Genomic DNA, 20866 nt, shown 5'->3' on the forward strand with positions numbered 1-20866 from the left:
CAGGGACGCACAACAGCGAAAAATAACAAGATCTTCCTCCGCGAGGAGCTGGACTCTCGCGGGCCTCGTTTATTTGTTTGTTCCGGGAGGCCGGGGGCGGGAGTGGGCGCTGGAGGTCGAGGGGCCGGGGGTGGGCGGTGGCTCCTGCCCGGGGGGCGTCGGGGCCTGGGGGCGGCCGCGGCGGAGAGGCGGGGCCGGGGGCGGCCGGGGGACGGGCTGGGGAGCGCCCCCGACCCGGCGCCACCCGCGCCCCGCGGCCCCCGGAGCCGGCCGAGCTCCGCGCAGCTAGTCCCCAGCGGAGGAATCTATTGTTATTTATTGTGTGGCGGCTGCTGCCGGCCTCGCCGCGGCCCGTCCTCGCCCGCGAGTGCGTGTGCGCGCGCGTGTGTCTGTGTGTAAGTGTGTGCGCGGGGTGCGCGCGCGGGCGGGAGTGGGCGCGTGCGGGGAAAGGCTGAAAACACCTTAGTTTGCACCGCGAGACCATTTGCAGCGGGTGAGTTTGTATTTTTCCATTTCTGCTCCACTTTTTCCCAAGCCGCCTCCTGCCTTGTTTCCGCCACTTTAAACAACAACCAGCACAAAAAAAAAGAAAAAGAAAGAAAAAAAGATTAAAAAAGAGGAAAAAAAGAAAGAAAGAAAGAAAAAACTACTTCCCACCTCCAGGCTCCACGTGCACTCCCCCAGCCCTCCCCCAGGCGCTCTCCCTGGTCGGGCCCGGGCTGGGGAGCGGGCGGGGGCTGTGGGCCGGCGCCGGGCGCAGGGGGCCCGGAGGCGCCGTGCGCGGGGCTATTTGCATAAGTCAAATGGAGGGGGGCGGCGAGGAGACCAGGTCGCCTTCCTCTCGGCCCCTTCGCGCCGGGATCTGCGCTCGGGGGGAGAAGTCTGCAAGCCCAGGCCGCCCGGGGCAACTTTCGGTGTCTGGCGTCCGGGCGCCTGCGGGGGAGCGGGGCGGGCACGGGTTCCCGGGTCGGGTCTTTGGCGGGAGGGGGCGCGCGCTGCTCTCCTCTGGATCCCCAAGTTTGGACTTGGCGCAAACTTTTTCCTTCTCTCCCCGAGTGAATGACCCTCGGTGCCCCTGGGCCACAGCGGAACGACTGGGTATGTCCATGCCTTGGGCCTCGAGCTGGCGGACATCCCCGGTGCCACGCACGCCTGACTCCGAAAACGGCGGCAGGGCCACTCCGTCGTCGTCCCCCGGAGACCAGACTCAGACTCACCCGCACACCCGCAGCTAAACACGTACCCCACGCGCGCTCGGCCCCCCGAACCCAGCCTCCCCGCGACGGGGCCAACACGGGGCGTGCGAGTGGGACCAGAGTGCGATGCGGGGCGTCTCCGCGCCCGGATTTCCCGTTTTCCCTCTCCACCACACACGTACACACTTTCTCTTTTTACTCCCCTCTTAAGCTTGGGAACGCGGGGAGGGGTAGATTTCCAAGCCCATCTATCCGGAGACGCGTGTGAATCACCGCGTCCTTTCGCCCCGTCCTGGCCGCCGAGGCTCCCGGTCCCTCGCCCGCGCGCCGCCTTCCTCCCGAGCTCCGTTCCCGTCGGGCAGAGCGGACTCGTGGAGCCGGCGAGCCGGGACGGCGTGCGCTTTCGGCGGAGACCGCGGCGGCGGCGCCGGGAGCCCTGGAGTTTGCTGGTCGCCGCAGGGTCGCGGTCAGAGGCTGCCTCCGCCTCCTCTGGCCCCCGCCTCCGGCTCTTCTCCTCCCCAGATACCGCTGGGATCGGAAACTTTGATTCCTTCTCCTTTCGGTCCTTGGCGAGTCTCCCTCCCCACCTGTTGTGACCTCCATCTCGGTCCCCGGAGAGTGGAGGTGCACGCGGGCGCCGGGGAGCTCCGCGCCCAGAAACAAAGTCGCAAGCTCCCATCTCAAGTGTTTGCTGCGAAAATGCTGCCTGCAGACCACCCCCACCTCCACCCGCGCAGCTCCCGCCCTCTGAGAATAAGGACTAAATAAACAGTTGTAACTCCAAACCTCGCGCCCAGACCGTCTCCCTAGCCCACCCCTTCCCGCCCCCTCCTTTTTGTTGTTGCAACTTTGTGAGATCCCGGGTAGGTGCTCAGCTGCGCCGGGGCCCGTTTCCCGGCCTCGGGATCCTGCAGGGATTCCCTGCCAGTCTCTTCCCGCCGCGCTCGCGGGTCCTGTGAGCCCTCCGCCCTCGGCCTCGGCCTTTCAGCTGCACACTCATCCCTTCCCCGCCAGAGCCCCCCAACCTGCACCGGGAAGACTTGCTGAGTGTCGCCCCGGTTTCTTGTCGACCGCAGAACCCGAAAGTTTGCAAGAGGAAGAGCGTGCGGCCAGCCAGCGGGCCCGGGGCAGCGGCAGCGCGAGGACCATGGTGCTGCTGGCGCCTCCTCCGCGGGCGTGAAGGCGGCGCTCCCACTCCCTCCCGGACTCGGCGGGTAAGTCGAGGCGGCGGGCGCGGGGGCCAGGATGCGGGAGGAGCCGCAGGGGCTGGGGACACCCTTGAGCTCCGGGCTGAACGCGGGGCTTTCAGTGCCCCAAGCGCCAGCATGTGTAGCAGTAGGCACCGGAGGCAGGAGTGTGCCCATCTTCAAATACCGGACTTCCTCTTTCTCCCCCTTTATTTCTTAAATCCGAAAATCCGGAGATCAAAGTTTAGCGTGGAGTGTGAAGTGCCCTGATAAAATATGGTGACATCTCTCGCTCCTCTTCTCACCCTACTCCCCCCTTAGAACTATCAATTATTTCCAAGTCATTGTGTCCAAATACCCTTGGCGAGCTGATCACAAAGTGTATTGATTTAGTCTGGGCTCGTCCTACGCGTTCCGTTTTATTCATTTTCTTTTTGTTCAACAAGAAAACCCCAAATGAAACATTTCTTCCTCTTCCTAACACCCCCCTCCCCCAGCCCTCATCTGTGAGGCTTGGGCCGAGCAGTGCGATTAATATAAACATTTAATTTGGTTGCATTTGAGCTTCTCCAGCCCACGTAGGAGAGGCTGGCGTTGCTGTCGTCCGGTCACAGGTATTTTCTAAGTTGGGTGTCCTTTTTGTTACTGCTCTCACCAGCGGTGCCGGAGGGCGTCTCTATTCCCTTGGAAAGGCGTCTGTATGGACATTGAGAACGGCTCAGCTTGACCTTTCCTTTGGTTGTCCGTAGGCTTTAGGATTTAGGGTTTGCATAATAGCTGGGTTGAGAAAAACCTAAAGGATATTTAAAGAATTTTCTATTGCTGCAAATATATTGAAGAACCTCTGCAAAATTTTCACCTTCTCCTTTTTTTTCCCCCACTGAAAATCCGTTTAAGGGGGAGAAGTCTTAACTGGAATTTGAGGAGAAATTGTTAGATTAAGGTGTTTTCTACCCACGGTTAACCAACATAATTGAGATAGAGGAGTTCCTGTTATTTTCGGTTCCAGAGAGAAATGTATCAAATCTTTTAAAGAATTCCATTGGAGTTTTGATATTCAAAGTGGAAATACCCATCTCTTTGAATCCAGGAAAAGAAAATTGGGCTCACAGTTACAGAGATTTGGAATGGGGTTTTTCTTCTCTGATTTTCTACCTGAAATGTCTAATAATTAAAGAGCACTAAACATATAAAATGGAACTCAACTAGTTATTCAAAAAGTGTCAGCTAAAAATCTCCCTGCACAAAGGGGGGAAAAGGTTTAACATCTTGCCACTGGCTGCATAGCTACCCCACCCCCCCACTCTCTTAGACTTTGGGCTAATAAGAGAGAGGGAAAAAATCAGGGTTTTTTTGGGGGGGAAAGTAAAGTAAACAGCCTCCAACTGCTGAACCTTGACAACCCAAATTAAGGAAGCAGGCGAGATCAAACGGAACTGCCGCTGGGTTGTTGTCAGGAGCTCTGCATCCAGGACCCTACTATTGGATCAAGCAGGAAAGCCATGTACTTACTAATGCAGAAATGGACCATTGCAAATGCTGATCTTTGTTGTGCAAGCGAAAGCTCACTTGGAAGGACATACGTAGGGTTTCTCTAGGCAGCATTTGAGTTCTTTATGAATGCTGACTTCCTAAACAAGTTATTATTTGTTAATGTATTCTTGTTTCTGAACAGAATGCATCCAAGAAGGTATTAAAAGAATACAAGTCTTTGGAGACTGTCTTGCTACCCAGAAGTGTGCAGTGGAATTCTTCTTCCTAGCATTAGGCTCCTGCACGAGAGCTAGATAACGTTTTCTCACAGCAAGTTGAGAAAGCCTGCCTTATCAGGGAAGCCAGGGTTTTGTAAATGGGGGTTTAAATCTGATCTGCAGTTCAAAACAAACAAACAAACAAACAAACAAACAACAACACACAAAAACCTGGTGATGGTGTTCTGTGTCAGCCACTCTTGGAATTTAAAAATGCAAGAGGGATGGGTCTGCAGATTAGACATACCTCTTTTTTTCAGAGTAGCATTCAGCAGAACCAGGTTGCTACTTTGGTATAAGTTCTCTGTAACTTGTCCTTGCTTGTTTTCTAGGAAAATTTAACTGCTTTACATTTTTAAAGGGAGTAGTAACAGTAATTACTTTAGCGTTTTGTTTTCACAGGCTTGTCAAAGTATAATGAAAGGAAAGAAACATCGAGTAGTCAAATTAACTGTCTTAAATTAAGAGGGTGATATTGCTGAAGATCTCTGTCTGTAAGATTTTGTATTTATATTTAAATTTGGCATATAAACTGTAACCTTTTTTCCCCCTAAAAACTCCCAAAATTAAATATCATTTTAAATTAAATAGAGCAAAGTAGGAAATAGGACAAGTAAACATATACAGAAAAATAAAAATAATTGTCATTTAAGAATTTCATTTTTAAATAACAAATGTTGATCACATAGAAGCACTTTGTTTTTTTATAAGTCAGAGTTTCATAACCATAGTGGCCAACATGTTTCAAAGTCTGTAGTTTTTATTGGGTATACCTTTTATTGTGTAATTAAACAATGCGAGTGAAATGTGCACATGGATGCTATTAGGCAATTTTCTGCAATATGTATTTTTTTAAAAAAGCTGTAAATATCCTCTAGTTAAATCATTTGTATCAACAATAACAGAAGTTAACTAGGTTAATATTGAGCCAGGCATAGTTTTCTGTCACTAAGTTTTTTCCTTGCTTCTCTGGAAACTGTATCCCTGACCTTGTATATTTATATTCTCAGGCTCTATTGAAGGGTATATCTGTTTTCAGCAGTTGTTTAGATTAACAGAAGAATTGTGATATTTCCTAAACAAATATATTTATACCACAGCACATCCAATGCCAACATTAAGAAAGAGAAGGGAGAACAGAGCAGATGTGGCAACTTCTTTGGAACCCTTTCTTATTGTGCTGTGTATTTGGTTTTTATTTTTTACTTTAAAACTCAAATTCAGTTTTGAAATGTTACCTTGTAAGATTTAGCATCACCAAAAGGTATGTGTATGCAGACAATGTCAGCGTTATCACACCAATTACAGTTCAGTAGGGATGCCAGGAATATTTACAGGGCTTTGCGAGGGTTCTGTCTTTGAAAAATAATTTTAGGCACATGTTAATAAAATTTAAATAGATTGCAGGCTGTCAGAAAATAGTATAAATTTTGTTTATGATTCAGTTACTTTAAGGTACTTACATTAAAGAAACTCATTTAACCCCTGACTGGAGAGTATTAAGTAGGGAGGAAGCCCTCCAAAGAGCTCCCATGCCCTTTGCTCTGCGGATGATCTTAAATTACTACAATCTAATTGCAACTCCAAGGCACTGAGCATGAGCTGTTTCTCTGTGGCTAGAAAGGTTTCCAGATCAGAGCTAGATTTGCACAGGTGGTATTTGTGATTTAAATTTTTTATTTTTTTTGCTTAGGGCCCTTTCCTTTTTTTCGCCTGTTAAGTGTCATACTCCTTTTCTAGACTTCAGTTATAGTAAATGCCTTTTTAGCTAAGCCAACAGTATTGTCCTTTTTTTTTAAAAAAAAAAATGTTTTTTGAACCTGGAGATTATAAAGGTCTAAGGCAAGTAGGCTTGTTTTCTAAAGGAAACAACCTTAAGCGGAGCATCTGCTGCACAGACAGTGAGCTGCCTGCATGAGCCAGCGCACACGCTCCCCGTGCCGGGAGCTGTTCATGCCTGTAGCTGGTGGTGGTAATCCCACCAGGTGCCCCGCAGGGTTTGTGAGTCAAGCCAGCGAGCCAGGTACGTTTCCAGTTAGGCACCTGCAGTTCTAAGTGGTCTTTCTTGTGCTTTGTTTCACTGGCCTACAGCCACTTTGTTATATGTGTACGATCCAAGGAGCCATCGTAAACCAATTTTTAAAATAAATATTTCTCTTCCATGGCACTTGCATGAATAACGGCTAGAGGCGCCCCAAACCGGCACAGCAGCAGGCCGTGCCTGTGCGACGGATCCCTGAAGCGGGAGACCCTGGCCAGTTTGGGGCCTATGCATGACAGTTGTTTTCTTTCTTTCCCTTGGGATCTGCATAGTTTATTTCACTGTGCATGTGACGATGTGGTTAATGGAAAGTAAGCAGATTTGGCTTGTGTCACCAATCTAAAAATAAATGTAAGGAACATTTGATTTCAAGAAGTGCTTTGGTTTTGCATCCCATAGACAATCTTCTTGCACTTATGGCTACAAGGCTGGCATTCTGGAAGGAGGAAGTACAGTGGGGTAAATTGCATGGCAGTCGGGAAGGACAATTAGACAGTGTTCTTTGTTTTGCAATGAATTATTCTTATTAATTACAGTCAGTTTGTACTGAGGCGTTGTCAGGCCTTATTTAGAAGCCAGCTCCCAGTCACCAGAAGGGTGTGCCAGAAGCTGTGTATGTCCTTGTCCTGGTCCCGGTTTCCCAGCCCTGGGGTCCGTGAGGGTCTCTGCAAGGCTTGCTTTCCTTTGGCAAGCGTCCTGACACTAGGTTTCATGACCTGTCCTGTCCTGTGCACACAGGTGTTTGTTCAGCAGTTATGCTGCGGGATTTAGAGTGAGAGGACATAGTCCCGCTGGCCAGCCGCTGGAGCGTGAGCTGCCTCAAAGAAAGAACCTGTGTGTGAACAAGTGTAAATGGGTTTTTCCTTATGACGCTCCCCAACATATTTTGTTTTAAAAAAACGTGGGGGAGGGGCTCAGTTTAGTGCCTTGATGTTTGCAGTGAAGGTGCAGTGACGTGGGAGTCCTGGGAGATGCAAGGGCAGTGGAGCTTCCAGTGGCCTCATCTCGATGCTGGAAGCACCTCCGTCACCGGGTCAAATTAATTTCTTCTGTTCGAGGACTTAAAGTAACTAAATCGTAAACAAAATTTATATTAGCTCCTGACAACTAATAATCTATTTAAATTACATGAAAGTATCTGGGCAAAAAATTAATTAAAGACAGAAGTACTGTCAAGGCCTGTAAATACCTTGACAGGTCTACTCAAATGGAACTGATACTGCGAACTATTTACACATGTCGGCCGTGTCCGGGAACATCTCGGCAGTGCCTGTGCAAAGCTAATTGCACTTTCTTTCCAAATCACATTTTTAATAAAATAGTTTTCTTTTGAAAAGGAACATGGATACATAGAAAATTGTGTTCAAGTGTCTTGTTTACTGTTTAGCCCTCTCCATGCAGGATCGCCCTGATGGGTGTATTCCTCTCCTGTGGCTGTTCAGACAAACAGCTGACCGGCAGGGAGGGGCCCTGACTGGGAGGCTCGGTCATTCTGTTTCATTTCAGCGGTTTGGAGGCATCAGAAGCGAAGCAGCGAGGGGGTTAGAGGACAGCTCACTGAGGGGAAGAGATGGGTCTGAGCATGGCATTATTGGTCTGTGTTTATATTAGGTAGAATAGATCACGTAGGATAGGACCAAGGTTTTTTTCTGAATTTTATATTTGGGTACATACGTATTTAATAGTAATCAGACGGCGACATCCACGTTTTGCCAGATTCTCTGATTTTTAGCTAATTCTGTGATCAGCTTTATTAACCAGGACACTAATAGTAATTCTAGTATGAAACTCAAAAACTGCATTCTTGAGGTTTCTTTTCCTTCCAGCTTAGCAGTTGATTCGACTTTCTCTGCCCCAGGTTCGCTGTCTGTGGATTAGGGTGGTGGTTGAAGGTCTGTTCTTGGAGCTTGGTGACCTCAAGGCGCAGGTGCGGTGTTGTTACCATAGTTTTCAAGGTGCCCTGGGTGCTGTCCGGATGTTGACCACAGCTCTTGGGGGCAGAGTGCTGGGAGCTCTGCTGGAGTTGCTCTCTGCTCTCCTGTCCCAGGGCTGCTCCTCTGAGGTGGGATCAGCAGGGTGGGCCTCCTCCTCTCCGAGGGCAGGTGAGCCCAGAGGCAGCGATGGTCCCGTCTTGGGTGTGAAGTGGAAGCATCTTGGCACTTGGTCCTACTTCAGCAAAGGGAGGTCCCTTGCTCACCTGCTTCCAGATCATTGTGTGTGTTTGTGTTTCGAATGTCAAGAGATTTATTAAAATACAGATTCTTGGATTCTTGGATCAGAATTTTTGCTGACTGATGTGAGAATACGCATTGTTTAGCAAACTTCCCCTGATAATTCTGACGCACACTAAGCAGAGAACCATGGACTGTGCTTCATGCGGCTAGAGATTCTGGAACTGAAATCTTTGTCCTCACCTGGATTTTACTGATTGATTCTTTGTCTTATATTGAGGTCTGTACTATTTGTAATGTGCTTGACTTTCTATTGGGAATCAAATCCTGTGGTTTCATTTTTTAATATTTTTTCTATTGGGTTAAGAGATGAAGGGAGAGAGAGAGAGACATCAATGCTGAGAATCATTAATTGGCTCCTTCCTGCACACCCCACACTGGGGATCAAGCCTAAAACCTGGGCATGTGCCCTGACCTGGAATCCAACCTTGATCATCTACCTGGTTCGTACGTCGATGCTCAACCACTGAGCCACACCGGCCGGGCCCAAACCTGTGATTTTAACATGTAAGCAAGCATTGAGGCTCCAGGGGGTCACGTTGCTACTGATGGGCTGGATGGGCTGGGTGCCTTTGCATTTGAACCAGCCCCACATGGTTCTACGCCCACCTAAGGGGGGACTGGACTCCTCCATGGTCAGAGTTGGGAAAGCCTTCCGAAGGGTCTGGCCTCACTGCTGGGACCTCAGAAACCTGAGAGAAGGAGGGCTCCCTGTCGAGAGTGAAGCACCTGCAGAGAGAGCCACCAGCAGATGCAGCCAGCCTGGCACTGCCGAGGGCGGGCACTGCCGAGGGCGGGCACTGCCGAGGGCGGGCAACCTGGGGCATCGGCGGTTGTCGCCAATACCAGGCATTTCCTGGCTTGTGTTCTCATTTCCAGTGGGTGTTGTCCTGTCGCAATTACCAATTAGTGTCAAATGGCTTTTGGGAATTGCTTTTTCTCTGAGTATTTCATCTTAATTTTAAGATCTGAAACTGTTTACTCATTAGACTAACCCTGCTGGCCCAAGTACTTGAATTTTCCTAGGCATCTTGGGAAATTCGCTATCATTGTATGTGATGGGGCCTGTAGGAACATTGATGGAAATAGCTTAGCCAGCAGTGCCACACAAGTAAAGAAAGCAGAACCCTAGGAAGAATGCATCCAACAAGATTACGAGATGAAGGTGGATAAATTGCAAGGAAGGCTTGTTTAAATATTCAGGGCTTTAGCTAAAGATCTAACCACTAAGATCAAAAGAGTTATTTAACAAAAGTTGTACAGACATTTTTTGTCTGTATTAGTAACGTGCCTTTTGAAGTAACCCAGTGATAAAGCATTTGTCCAAAATGCCCTCACCTGTATTTTTAAAAAGTTCTTTGTCTTTGGGTGTGGCTTGATTTTAATAGCTCCAAAAGGGGTCAGTGGTTTTTAGGTCTAGAACTTCAGTTGCCGTAGCTCTAGGTTTGGGTGGCATTTGTAATATTCCTATAATACAAAGTTCATTTATTTCTGCTCAGACCCTGAGCACTTTTAAAAATAATCTCTGGTGGTCAAGTTTAAAACTAGGGTGTCGGTGTCCTTGAATAAAGGGTTTCTATCGAAGATGGATGGAACTGACCGGAGTCTCTGCCCTGGCCCTGGCCCTGGATGCCGGTGCCTGCAGCAGTTGCTGAGTCCCGCGCCGTGTTTGTCCGAAGGATGCTAATCATTTCATTAAGAAAGGTTAAGTAATTGCCTGATTTATCGCTAGGGAATCAACATCAGACCCTTTTTAGTGATGTATTGTAGACAGTTTCTAATATAAGATTGGCTGCGTTTAATTATTTGGAAAGAAGCTAGTTGGACTTTGAGAAAGCGGGTAGGGCTTCCTAAGAAAATACCGCTGTCCATGTGCAACTGCAGATAATCTCGGAGAAAACAGTCTGTTAGCAGGACACTGCTCGGTGGCGGGCTCCTGCCTGGCCTTCGCAGACCTGCTGCCTCGCATGCCTTCTCCGGCGTAGGAAGGTTCAGCCGCGAAACGTGCTCCTCTGATTTCTAAGTGATGGCTTTGTAGCAGTGGGCGCGTGCGGACGTCAGCGCGGCTGTAACTGTGGTGAGCTCACGACAAATTCTTTACTTGTAGAAGCAAGTCGGCATCCTTGCTGAGAGGGCTTCTCCCTTTTGTCTCCAAGTCCTTCTGGCAACTGCGGCTCCAGGTTCCCCACTCCCGCGGGGCGGGAGGGTGGGCGTGGTGGAATAAGCTCCCCATCTGTCAAAAATTGACCTTTCTCTCGCACTCCTTTGTTCCAGAATCACACAGAAGGTATGCTTCCAGCTCCTTCCTGTGCCTGTATTCGCGTCAACTCAAAATTAAAAAGATACTTAAAGAGTGATTTCCTTTCGGTGTTGTTTTCATTTGCGTGTTTCTGTTCGGCAGCAGGACAGTCCCTTTTCCTAACTGGGGAGCTTCCCTCTCAGACATGTCTTTTCATAGGGAGAGTGGCCGGGGTGGGGGGTGGGGGGTGGGGGGTTGAACAGTCTCCGAGGGAGAAATGAGCACGTTGGAAATGGGCTCTATACGGGGAGGCAGGGTTAGTCGCGTAACCAGAGCAGCTGTTGAAGAAAATGTGATGCCTTGGCCTCAAGCTCTTTGATCTCTGAGTTGAGAGCAACTTTTGAGGAGAGAAATCTGGCAGATATTTACAAAGCTATTTATCTTAAAACTATGTGTTTTTATCTTCCCATTTTTATTATGGAACCTGTCCCACCAAAAAGGAGGAAGGACAGCTCTGTGAGCACTTGCCCTGCACTCAGTGCCAGGAGGCCTTTCCGCGCAGGCGGCAGAGGTCCTGCCCCCCCCACCCCCCCATCTCCCCCGGCCACGCCCGGAGGCTGCCTCTGCTCTCTCTGCTGGCTGTTGTCATCCCGGATTCTTTAGGTCTTATATGCATGCACGTGTTCCCCCAAATAGAGGGTTTCTTTTGCATGTGGAGGACTTGCCGGGATATGATGGTACCCTACTGTATATGGTTTTTTGTTTTGTTTTTTTTAAAATATATTTTATTGATTTTTCACAGAGAGGAAGGGAGAGAGACAGAGAGTTAGAAACATCGATGAGAGAGAAACATCGATCAGCTGCCTCCTGCACATCTCCCACTGGGGATGTGCCCGCAACCCAGGTACATGCCCTTGACCGGAATCGAACCTGGGACCTTTCAGTCCGCAGGCCAACGCTCTATCCACTGAGCCAAACCGGTTTCGGCATATATGGTCTTTAATAACTTGCTTTTTTGGGGTCAGTAGTTAGTGAAATTCACCCATGTGGATACATGTTAGCTGTAGTTCATTCATTTTTCCATATGAACCTTCAGAAGTGCTGCATATTAACTCAAGACAAGTTCTTTACGTCCGAGCTTAACCCCCAGCGCCTCCTGCAGTACCATTTATTGAAGCTTTAGGGTTAATACGAAATTACCAGTCCTGACTCAAACTTCATAACTTGCTCATTTGCCAGTGGGTTTTGTGTGTGTGTGTAAAGGGCGGGGGCACTTTAAACAAAAGCAAACATTTACTAGGGAATTTGATTTTAAAAAATAATATAGCAAGTCGCTGATCTCTTACATTTAAGAAAAAGAAAACAAAACAAAACAGGCAGTGCATTCATCTGAAGGAACCCAGCCGTTTCCTTCTCATGCGCAGACTTGGCCCCGAGCCGCACAGCCAGCACGCAGGGTGGCAAGTGGAAGGCGACGTTTAATTAGCAGCGTTACTTCCGGGTCCTTGCTATGGTGCAGTGCCTTGCTCTTCAGTGCAGAAAGTGATGGCTGTGTGTGTTCAAGGACTGGCATCTTTGCAGTAAGGAAGCCCTATAAATAAAGGTATACTTCGATGAAAATTGGAATGTGTTTACAATAGCGCGGCTCCGCTCGCAGCGATGGAACGCCCGCCTGAGCCGACTGGCACTCGGCCTGAGCCGGTGACCCGGGCTCCGTGCAGGCAGAGGCTGGCAGCGTCCGCCACAGCGACCAGGCCCTTGTCATTAAGTTAGTGATAAGTAGCACAGCGTGCATTTTGAGCAGATAGAACATATTTAATTCTGATGCACAGAATTTCCATTTAGTCAGGCTCATTGCAGAGTAAAACGGAAATCTTGTATTTTAAGAGGAAAGATAAGGCATGTTAGCATGGCTGACAGACCGGGCGTAGAAATGTTTACCTTGAACAGACAGGGAAGGTTGGAAAACTTTTTCCCTCCTAGACAACTTGGATATTTGTGCTGCTGTTTTATTAGGAGTATCAGATCCTCAGGAAATGGCGTAAATGACTGGAGATGCTGAACAAAATGAGTCTGCAGGTCGACAGCGTTTCGCTGGGGCCGGAGGAGAGTGGAAGGAGCGGATGCTGGGACGGCTCATGTAGGAGACCGCGTGTCAGGACCACGAGACGTGGTGTGGCCATTAAACTGGCTTTCATTTTTAAATGGAGTTTCTCAGAACAATAAAGTGATGCTTAGTAGCGGTTACTTAGAGAGAAGTAATACCTGTAACGGCATTTTTTCTAGGTTCCCGAAGCCTCGTGAAACACTGTCACTGCCTCGGTGTGGCTCAGGGTGGGCTCCCGGGTGGAGGCACGCCCCCCTCCCCCCCCACCCCCCCGCACACCAGCTCGGAGGGACAGAGAGAGGCAGGGGTAGCTGTGCTTCATAGGACGTGCAGAGAGAGTGACTGCAGTCTGTAGAAGGAGAAAATCAGATCGAAGGCCACCGGGTATTATTTTAAAACGCGCTGTAAGCAGGACTCTCCAGGCAGACTCCCAGCTGGCGGCACCAGCGAGTGCTGCCAGCCCCTGCCCGCTGCCCGTGCCGCACGCTGGCGCTTACAGCAATGCCCCCTGCGGTCCCCGCCGTGGCTTCTCTGTGTAAGGCAGGCCAATTGGGTCAACGTGGTGATCTGGCTGATGTCCACGGGGAGCGCAGAGCGGGCCAGGCTCATTGTTACGTGTGTCCACAGCCAAGATTTCCACTTGGTGAAAGGCTGCGGGATTTATTTCCCAAAGCGCTGCCCAAACTCTGCTCTCTTCCCTTCAGCTCCTCCTTGGCTGAGATGATTGCTTAATGCTCTTAATTATGCTGGATCCTTCCTTGTTTCCCAGCACCTGTGCGAAACTCAGATCCTGGGTGGCCACCGCCTGCTCTCCAGCGGCCTCCCTGCCACACGGGAGCCGCGCAGCCTGGCGCACGGGTGAGGGCTGAGGCGAGGCTGGGAGAGGCGGCGCTGCTGGTGGCGTCCACGGTGCCATGTAAAAGCACCCTTCACCCTCGGGTGGGAAAGAGTCTTACAATGAGTAGCTCAGAAATAATGTTTTAAAAAATAGCCTCTCATTGGCCTAGCCCAGTGGTCGGCAAACTGTGGCTCGTGAGCCACATGCGGCTCTTTGGCCCCTTGAGTGTGGCTCTTCCACAGAATACCACGTGCGGGCGCGCATGTACAGTGCGATTGAAACTTTGTGGCCCATGCGCAGAAGTCGGTATTTTGTGGAAGAGCCACACTCAAGGGGCCAAAGAGCCGCATGTGGCTCGCGAGCCGCAGTTTGCCGACCACGGCCCTAGCCGGTTTGGCTCAGCGGATAGACTGTCTGCCTGGGGACCGAAGGGCCCAGGGTTTGATTCTGGTCAAGGGCATGGACCTCGGTCACAGGCTCCGCCCTGGCCCGGGCCCTGGTCAGGGCTCGTGCAGGAGGCAACCAGTCGATGTGTTTCTTTCTGTCTTTCCCTCTCTCTTCCACTTCCCCTAAAAGTCAATGGAAGAATGTCCTCGGGTGAGGATTTAAAAGAATAGTAGCCTCTCATTCATCGCTGGTGGGACTGCAAAACAGTAGAGCCACTTTGGAAGATGATTTGGTGGTTTCTTTTAAACCAGACTTACTCTGAGCATATGATCCAGCAGTCACAGTCATTGGTATTTACCCAAAGGAGCTGAAAACGGACGTTCACCCAGAAATTGGAGTGTTTATAGCAGCTTTATTCGTTATTGACAAAACTTGGAAGCAACCAAGATGTTCTTCAGTAAGTGATGGAGAAATACTGTGGTATGTGCGGACACTGGAGTGTTACTCTGCCCAGAAAAGAAACGTGTCCGGCCACGAGAAGACATGAGGAGCTTCCATGCGCGACTAAGTGACAGGAGCCAACCTGGAAAGGCTGCCCACGGATCCCAGCTCCGTGATGGTCTGGAAAAGGCAGAAAAAGATGAGGGCTTGAGGAGAGGGAGGGAGAGAGCACAGAGGACTTGGGGGCAGGGAAGCTACGCTGTACGACACTGTAGGGGCCGATAGCATGCCACTGTACACGCGTCCCAACTCGGAATGCACAGTGCCGTGTGAACAGTAGTCCCGGTGTCCCTGCAGCTGCTTCCGTGTCGCCAACGCCCCAGTCCGCTGGGGATGTTGACAGTAGGGGAGGTTGTGCACCTGGGGGCCGGGGTACATAAGAACTCTACCTTCCTGTTAATTTTGCTGTAAACCTTAAACTGCTCTGAAAAGTCTTAACTTTGAAAAATTCCTGGTTGTACGGCATTTACAGCTGCTACCCATGTCCATGTCTTTAGGAAAGTGTCATTTTCTTTCCTTGGTTCATGCCAAATGAGCATAACGTTAACGTTTTGCGTGAGAACCGTGAAGCCAGCAGGAGCCAGTTTGCTTTTGAGGCTTGGTCCGTGGAGGAGTGTCCGGGGCTGCCCTGACCACCAGGGGGCCTGTGAGAGCTGCAGCGGACTGGACGGAGGCCTGAGCCCGGCCACCCCCTCCTCCAGGAGCAGACTGTGGTGTGGAGAAGAGGAGGGGTTTCTGCAGAGTGAGATAGCTACTGGGCTCAATACAGCCTTGCTCCCCACAGTGATAGGCAGGCCTCCATCTATATGTGCAGTTTCACAAACAAAATGCACTGATCATACTTTGTATATCTTTTTAACATGCTTCTATCCTATCCTGTGTCAAGAACGTTTTTCTCTGCGGTCGCTGCTACACCATGGTTAGTAACTGCTTGGCCTTCCGGGATGCGTGTTCTACCTGATGTTCTTCCTCTGTGGAGAGCCCCTGTGAGGACAGCACCAGCAGGACCAGGCTGTCTCTGATGTTGTAGCCTGTGGGACCGAGGACCTAGCGGGCCCTGGAGCTGCAGCTTTTCCCCAGGACACGTGTTGTCCCTGTGTGCACGCTCCTGTGTGTGTGTGTCTGGAAGGCGCACACTTTATTGTGGATGAAGGAGAACAAGGTTAAGGGTCCAGAGCAGAGTTTCAGTGCGGGCTCTGGTTCTCACAGCCGGCTGAGATTGGAATCGCCCTGGCCCGTCCTTCCTCCACGGATCCACTAGCGGCATCTGTGCTTGCCTTTCCCTGGGCTCTGACAGGCACACAGCACAGTTTGGTTTGCAGGTTGGAGCACGTGTCAGGGGCGAGGTGAAGAAATGCCTGCTCGGTGAGTAAATGTCAAGTTTTGAGAATCTGGGGCAGCCAAGCCAAGTCACGTGGAGTGTAAATAGCTCATGAAAACAGTTATCTGTAACAAAGTTGAAGTCAAGTCCAAGTGGGATGCTCCAGTTTGAAAATTCAAGGAAAAGTACAAACAAAGAGTGGGAGCCAACTGGCTGCACAGCTTGCGGAGCCCAGTGCAGAATGGAAAGCACGGTTCCTTGTCAGAAATGAGGAATTTTGAGACGGCAGCAGCAGAACATGAAGCCACGCGTAGGGCCTGTCCCGGAGGCCGTGTTGCGCGTGGCATTGCTCTTGCAGCCCGGGAGGACGGGCCGGGACAGGCCTGTGGGCTGGCCCTCCTACGGCTCGCTGTTAGGAATCCAGACTGGGCTGCAAACTTTGTAAAGCACATTTCTCTTCTTGAGTGCAAAATACTGGCTTTCCTCTGGACTGGGTGTTGTCAACAGGCATGTTGCAAAGTCCTTAGAACAGTGGTTCTCAACCTCGGCTGCACATGAGAATCACCTGGGAATCTTTTTAAAATCCTGATTTCTGGGCTTCATCCTCCGGAAATTCTGTTTCTTTGTGATGGGGTGGGGCCACAACATTAGTAACAAAGAAACAGAATTTCCGGAGGATGAGGCCCAGAAATCAGGATTTTAAAAAGATTCCCAGGTGATTCTCATGTGCAGCCAAGGTTGAGAACCACTGCTCTAGAGGGAAGTGAGCCCTGTTCATGCTCTCCTCTCTGTTTTTCTTCTCTAGCCCTTCTCCCAGGATCTGGCCACTTTGTCACCTTCCATGACTTCATTCTGGAAGAGACCTGCTGGGCCTAACCCTGACAGCAGTCTCAGAGAGGAGCTCCGCTCCGAGCAGACCCTGCCCAGGGCCTGCGGCTTCCTGCCTCAGGAGCTTCACGGATGCTCTGTCCTAAAACGCAAACCTCACCACAGGGGGTGCTGTGCCTCTGCACTGGACTGTGGGGCTTCCCCGCCGGGGAAGGTGAAGTGCGCTTTCCACGCCGGCTCAGCAGGGTTTGCAGGAAAGATGGACGTGCGGCACCAAACTCACCATCCTTGGTTCGTTCAGGAACGGCTCACGTGGCCGGAGCTTTTCTTCCCTCCTGTGAAGGGCCCTGATGCTCTGCCCTTAGTAGCCCAGCCTCCCCAGCAAGGGGTGGAGTCTTTGAGGTTATGTTGGGGGCAGTGATGGGCCTGGTGGGGTTGGTGGGAGGCGGGAATGAGTGGTGTGTGCAGAGCACTGAGCACAGCGGTGGCTCCGGGACACCTGATCGAGGGGACACCTGATCGAGGGACTGCTGTGTGGGTCCCTGTCACCTGCATTTGTGTTTCATGGGGACAGCGCCTTGGCAGTTCACTCACTTATGTCTCTTTAGAACATTTGATGATGGAAGTTGGGAAGATTAAAACACCTCTATGCTCGCTTGCTCCATCTGCCTTTCTTCACTTTTTCTCGTAGCCTCTCCTTTCCTGCTGTCCAGCGCAGTGGCTGCGCCCGACTCACTCCCTGGGCGGGCGCTGTCTGAGGGGACCGGCTCTTTGAGCGGGGAGCAGGTGGGCGTGTTTTTGGGGGGCTGTTGCTGGGTTTACCAGGAGCCCCCAGAGACCAGCAGGGGAGGGGCTCTCGTGTTCCTGGCCAGACGTGGGCTGCATCAGGTGTGCCTGAGCCTCCGAGAGCACAGATACCTCCCCCGCCCCCCCCCCCGCCCCCGTCTGGTCTGTATCGCAGAAAGGACGACTGTTACAGTAGTGACCCCATTGGCCGCCTGTCTCAGTCCCAGGTGTGACTGTCTCGTGTGTACCAGATTGCCCGTAGCATTGCCTGTTCACAGCCTCCGTGGTCTCACACTGGAGGCCCGGGGATGGGCTTCAGCTGGTCAGGGTGAGGTTGGAGGCGCGGCGCAGGGCCTGCAGCCAGCTGGTATTCGATGTGCACGGGTCTCTGCTGTTTTCCCTGGCGCGGTGTTGCGTTCCTGGGGGAACGACAGCTGCTCAGGACAGCTCACCGTTTGCAAAGCAGTGATTACCAGTACTCCACGCACACGCCCGGTGTCTCCCTCCCCCATCGGGGGTGCTGGGCAGGCTGGGAAGGGGGTCTGCGTGTTGGCCACTCTGATTCCCCCAGTGACCCTGGCCCGGCTTCAGGGCGGCTCCCATCCATTTAGCCGAATCTGTGCTGCTCTTCCTGTGGCCGGTGAGGGCGTGGTATTTACAGCCTGTACGTTGCTGAGTGACTAGATCAGGTGTGGGCAACCTTTTGTGAGTGCGTGCCAAAACCAGCAAAATCTCTGACTCAAAATTCTTCTGCGTGCCAACCCCAATTTTTTGAGAACATGTTACGCCTACTTGATATCTCTTAAAGTGTACGTATGTGAAGAACCTTGAGGAAATAATAAAATTCAGTTGAGCGACAAAAACACAGTATATGATGATGAAAAATACATTTATTTTCTAATGTATACATGTACACGGATAGTCCGACAGAAAACTTTATGACTCCGTTTGATATTATCAGTGGGACTTTTGCTGCTGCATCACCGATGACAGAGATTTTACATCAGGTTTATACCGTGACCTTCAGAGATATGCACGAGCTACTACTTTCATCCGTCAGGCTACTCCTATTAGGAGACTTAACAAAATTCACCACTGAGAACGAAGATTCACAAGTGTCTGTGGATGAAACCAAAACACTGGTCGGATCTAGGAAGGCAGGGAGAGTTAAGGCCGAGGCATAGAAATTGCTCTTCCCCTCTCTCGTCAATCCATGTCTATGGTCTTTAGGATAACTTGTTATGTAAAATTACTTATTTATCTAAGCTGCACCTACACTGAATTTATCTGAAAAATAAAAAAGTCGATATTAAGAAAAAAATTGTAAATGGAAGATTATAAGAGAGGGTTTTGCGGGCCAGCAAAAGTTACTGGCGTGCCATGGGTTGCCCTCCCCTGGACTAGATGGACCGTTCCCGGGAGTGCTAGTTCACTCACTCACTCACTCACTTGTGTACTTCCTGTCCCCGTTGGTTCCTCTTCCCTCCCTTGTCTTTGACTGACCCCACATCACTCCTGGGCCAGGAGCAGGACTGACTTTGGACACCTCAGGTGGGTGTTCACACAGCGTTAGTCACACCCAGGGGTCAGTATTCACAGAGATCTTTGTCGACAAACTTAGGAGATTCATCTGGCCCCACCTTTTATTTACTAAATTTATGGTTGCCTGAAGCAAGTGCGTTCCCTGTAGGCAAGGCTGCCATTTCTGTAGGGAACGCTGCGCTCAGTCACATTTTGATTCCTGGCACCACACTAGGGAGCACACCAAGTACAAGTCAGTAGCTGCCTTCTTCTCGCGTGAGCACTTAACACCTGACATTGATGTTCCCATCAGGCCGTAATAGATGTCAGCTTGAGCAGTTCTTGATTTGAATTTCTTTTTAAGGGTCTATTTAGCCTCCACCCTCCTCCCCCAATATGTGTACATTATTTGTTGAAGACTCTTTCACAGTGAATTTTATGTCACGAATTGGTAAAATACAGAATAGAATATGTGGCTAAAATGTGTATGGTAAAAGGTGCTGATAAGGAACCGCTTTAGTGTCTGTGATGCCCTGGGCGTCCCGGGCAGGCTGCCTGGGCGTGGCGCTGAACAGCGCCTGGAGTCCAGGAGCCCCGCTCCTCCATCTCCTCACCCCAGCGCTCCCTGGGAGGGCGCGGCCCCCTGGTGCCCGAGCCCTGATGATGCGATTGCTTTGCTTCCTTCTTTTCAGTGTCCATCCTCTCCAGACGGCACAAAGGGACTTTTCTCATTCACTGAGATACACGTCCCCACTTACAAAATGATAAAAAACACACTGCAAAGCCTTTTTTATTGGAGGGAGGGGGAGAGAGGGAGAGAGAGAAAAAGACAGAGAAACATCCAGGCTGCCTCCCGCATGCATGCAGACCCTTCGGTGTGCGGGCCGACGCTCTAACCATGGAGCCAGGCTGCACAGGCCACTTAACTCTAGAGATAAGGAGTCTTCTTAATGCTGAGCGCACGGGCCAGGCAGGTGGCACCAGCGAAGGGTGTGCCTGAGTTCTGACCCACGGTCAGGGGGCCGGGCACACGTGGCTTTGGTGGTTAAGGGTGGGGACTCTGGAGTTTGGCAGACTTGCTGGGTGGTCTAAAGCCTATAACTTTTCTAATTTACTAGTTCTTTCATCTTCCATAAATATGCGTGTGTATATAAAAGGAAATAATAAAAAACCCATGCATTCTCTGGGTTAAATGAGAGAATCCATGTAGAATGTGACAGGTGCCTGGCATGTATAGGAAGGAACTTTATACATGTTAGCGCTTATGGTTATGATTATCCTATCTGTATTGGTTAAAAGTCACATGACATGCTAGGATGGATAAAAGATGCAGAAATTCCCAGCGATCACTGAAGAAACAGAGGAGATGTGGAATGAGTTGGAACCTCAGGTTCATTACCTTGCTGTGTTCCGGTTTCTGTTGATTGCTTTGGTTTTGCCTCTTGGCTTTTGAATAAGCTTCTACATTATGGTTACGTTGGTTGTTTAGATTTGCTTCTGAAATTTGTGCAGGTGCAGGTAACAGGATGTGAAACCTTAAGCGGTCGAGGGAGCCTCATTCAAATCGTGCCAAGCAGGTGTAACACACAAGCGCTATCACTTTCCTGATAACCTGGCGCTGCGGGTGTTCCACGTGCCTCAGCACCGTGGCTGCCTCCGAGGGGGGGGGGGGGCGGAGGTGCCGCCAGCGCACACCCTCACGGCCCAGGGCTCGGGGAGCAGGTGCCGCTTGCCTGTCGGCATTTCACCTGGTCTTAGAGGCCACGCCTCTTGGCTGCGGAGATGGTTCTTTAATGAATTGGCACCGTGTCTCTGGAGCTCAAAAGGCGACTCTGGGATTTAGACATTGCAGACTGCTCCATGTTTTGACAGGGAGGAACATTTGTAAACTGAAGCCCCATGTTAGAATACCAAGCTTTTCAAATGTTAAAA

General features: G+C 50.4%; 1 protein-coding gene across 16 annotated transcripts in view; it reads left to right on the forward strand.

Annotated features, from left to right (window-relative positions):
• Positions 1–202: 202 nt before the first annotated feature.
• FOXP1 (forkhead box P1) overlaps positions 203–20866 on the forward strand; it is a 569896-nt gene continuing 549232 nt past the window's right edge. For 4 of the 16 annotated variants that reach the window (XM_036331559.1, XM_036331558.1, XM_036331557.1 and 1 more), the window contains exons 1-2: positions 214–493; positions 2273–2410. The gene's annotated coding sequence lies outside the window, so the exon portion shown is untranslated. Of the gene's footprint in view, positions 494–2272; positions 2411–20866 lie in introns of all 16 variants that reach the window. The other 12 variants (XM_036331573.1, XM_036331574.1, XM_036331564.1 and 9 more) reach the window with 9 other exon arrangements.

This window comes from Myotis myotis, unplaced genomic scaffold, assembly GCF_014108235.1.
Source record: "Myotis myotis isolate mMyoMyo1 unplaced genomic scaffold, mMyoMyo1.p scaffold_m19_p_13, whole genome shotgun sequence".
NCBI classification, from domain to species: domain Eukaryota; kingdom Metazoa; phylum Chordata; class Mammalia; order Chiroptera; family Vespertilionidae; genus Myotis; species Myotis myotis.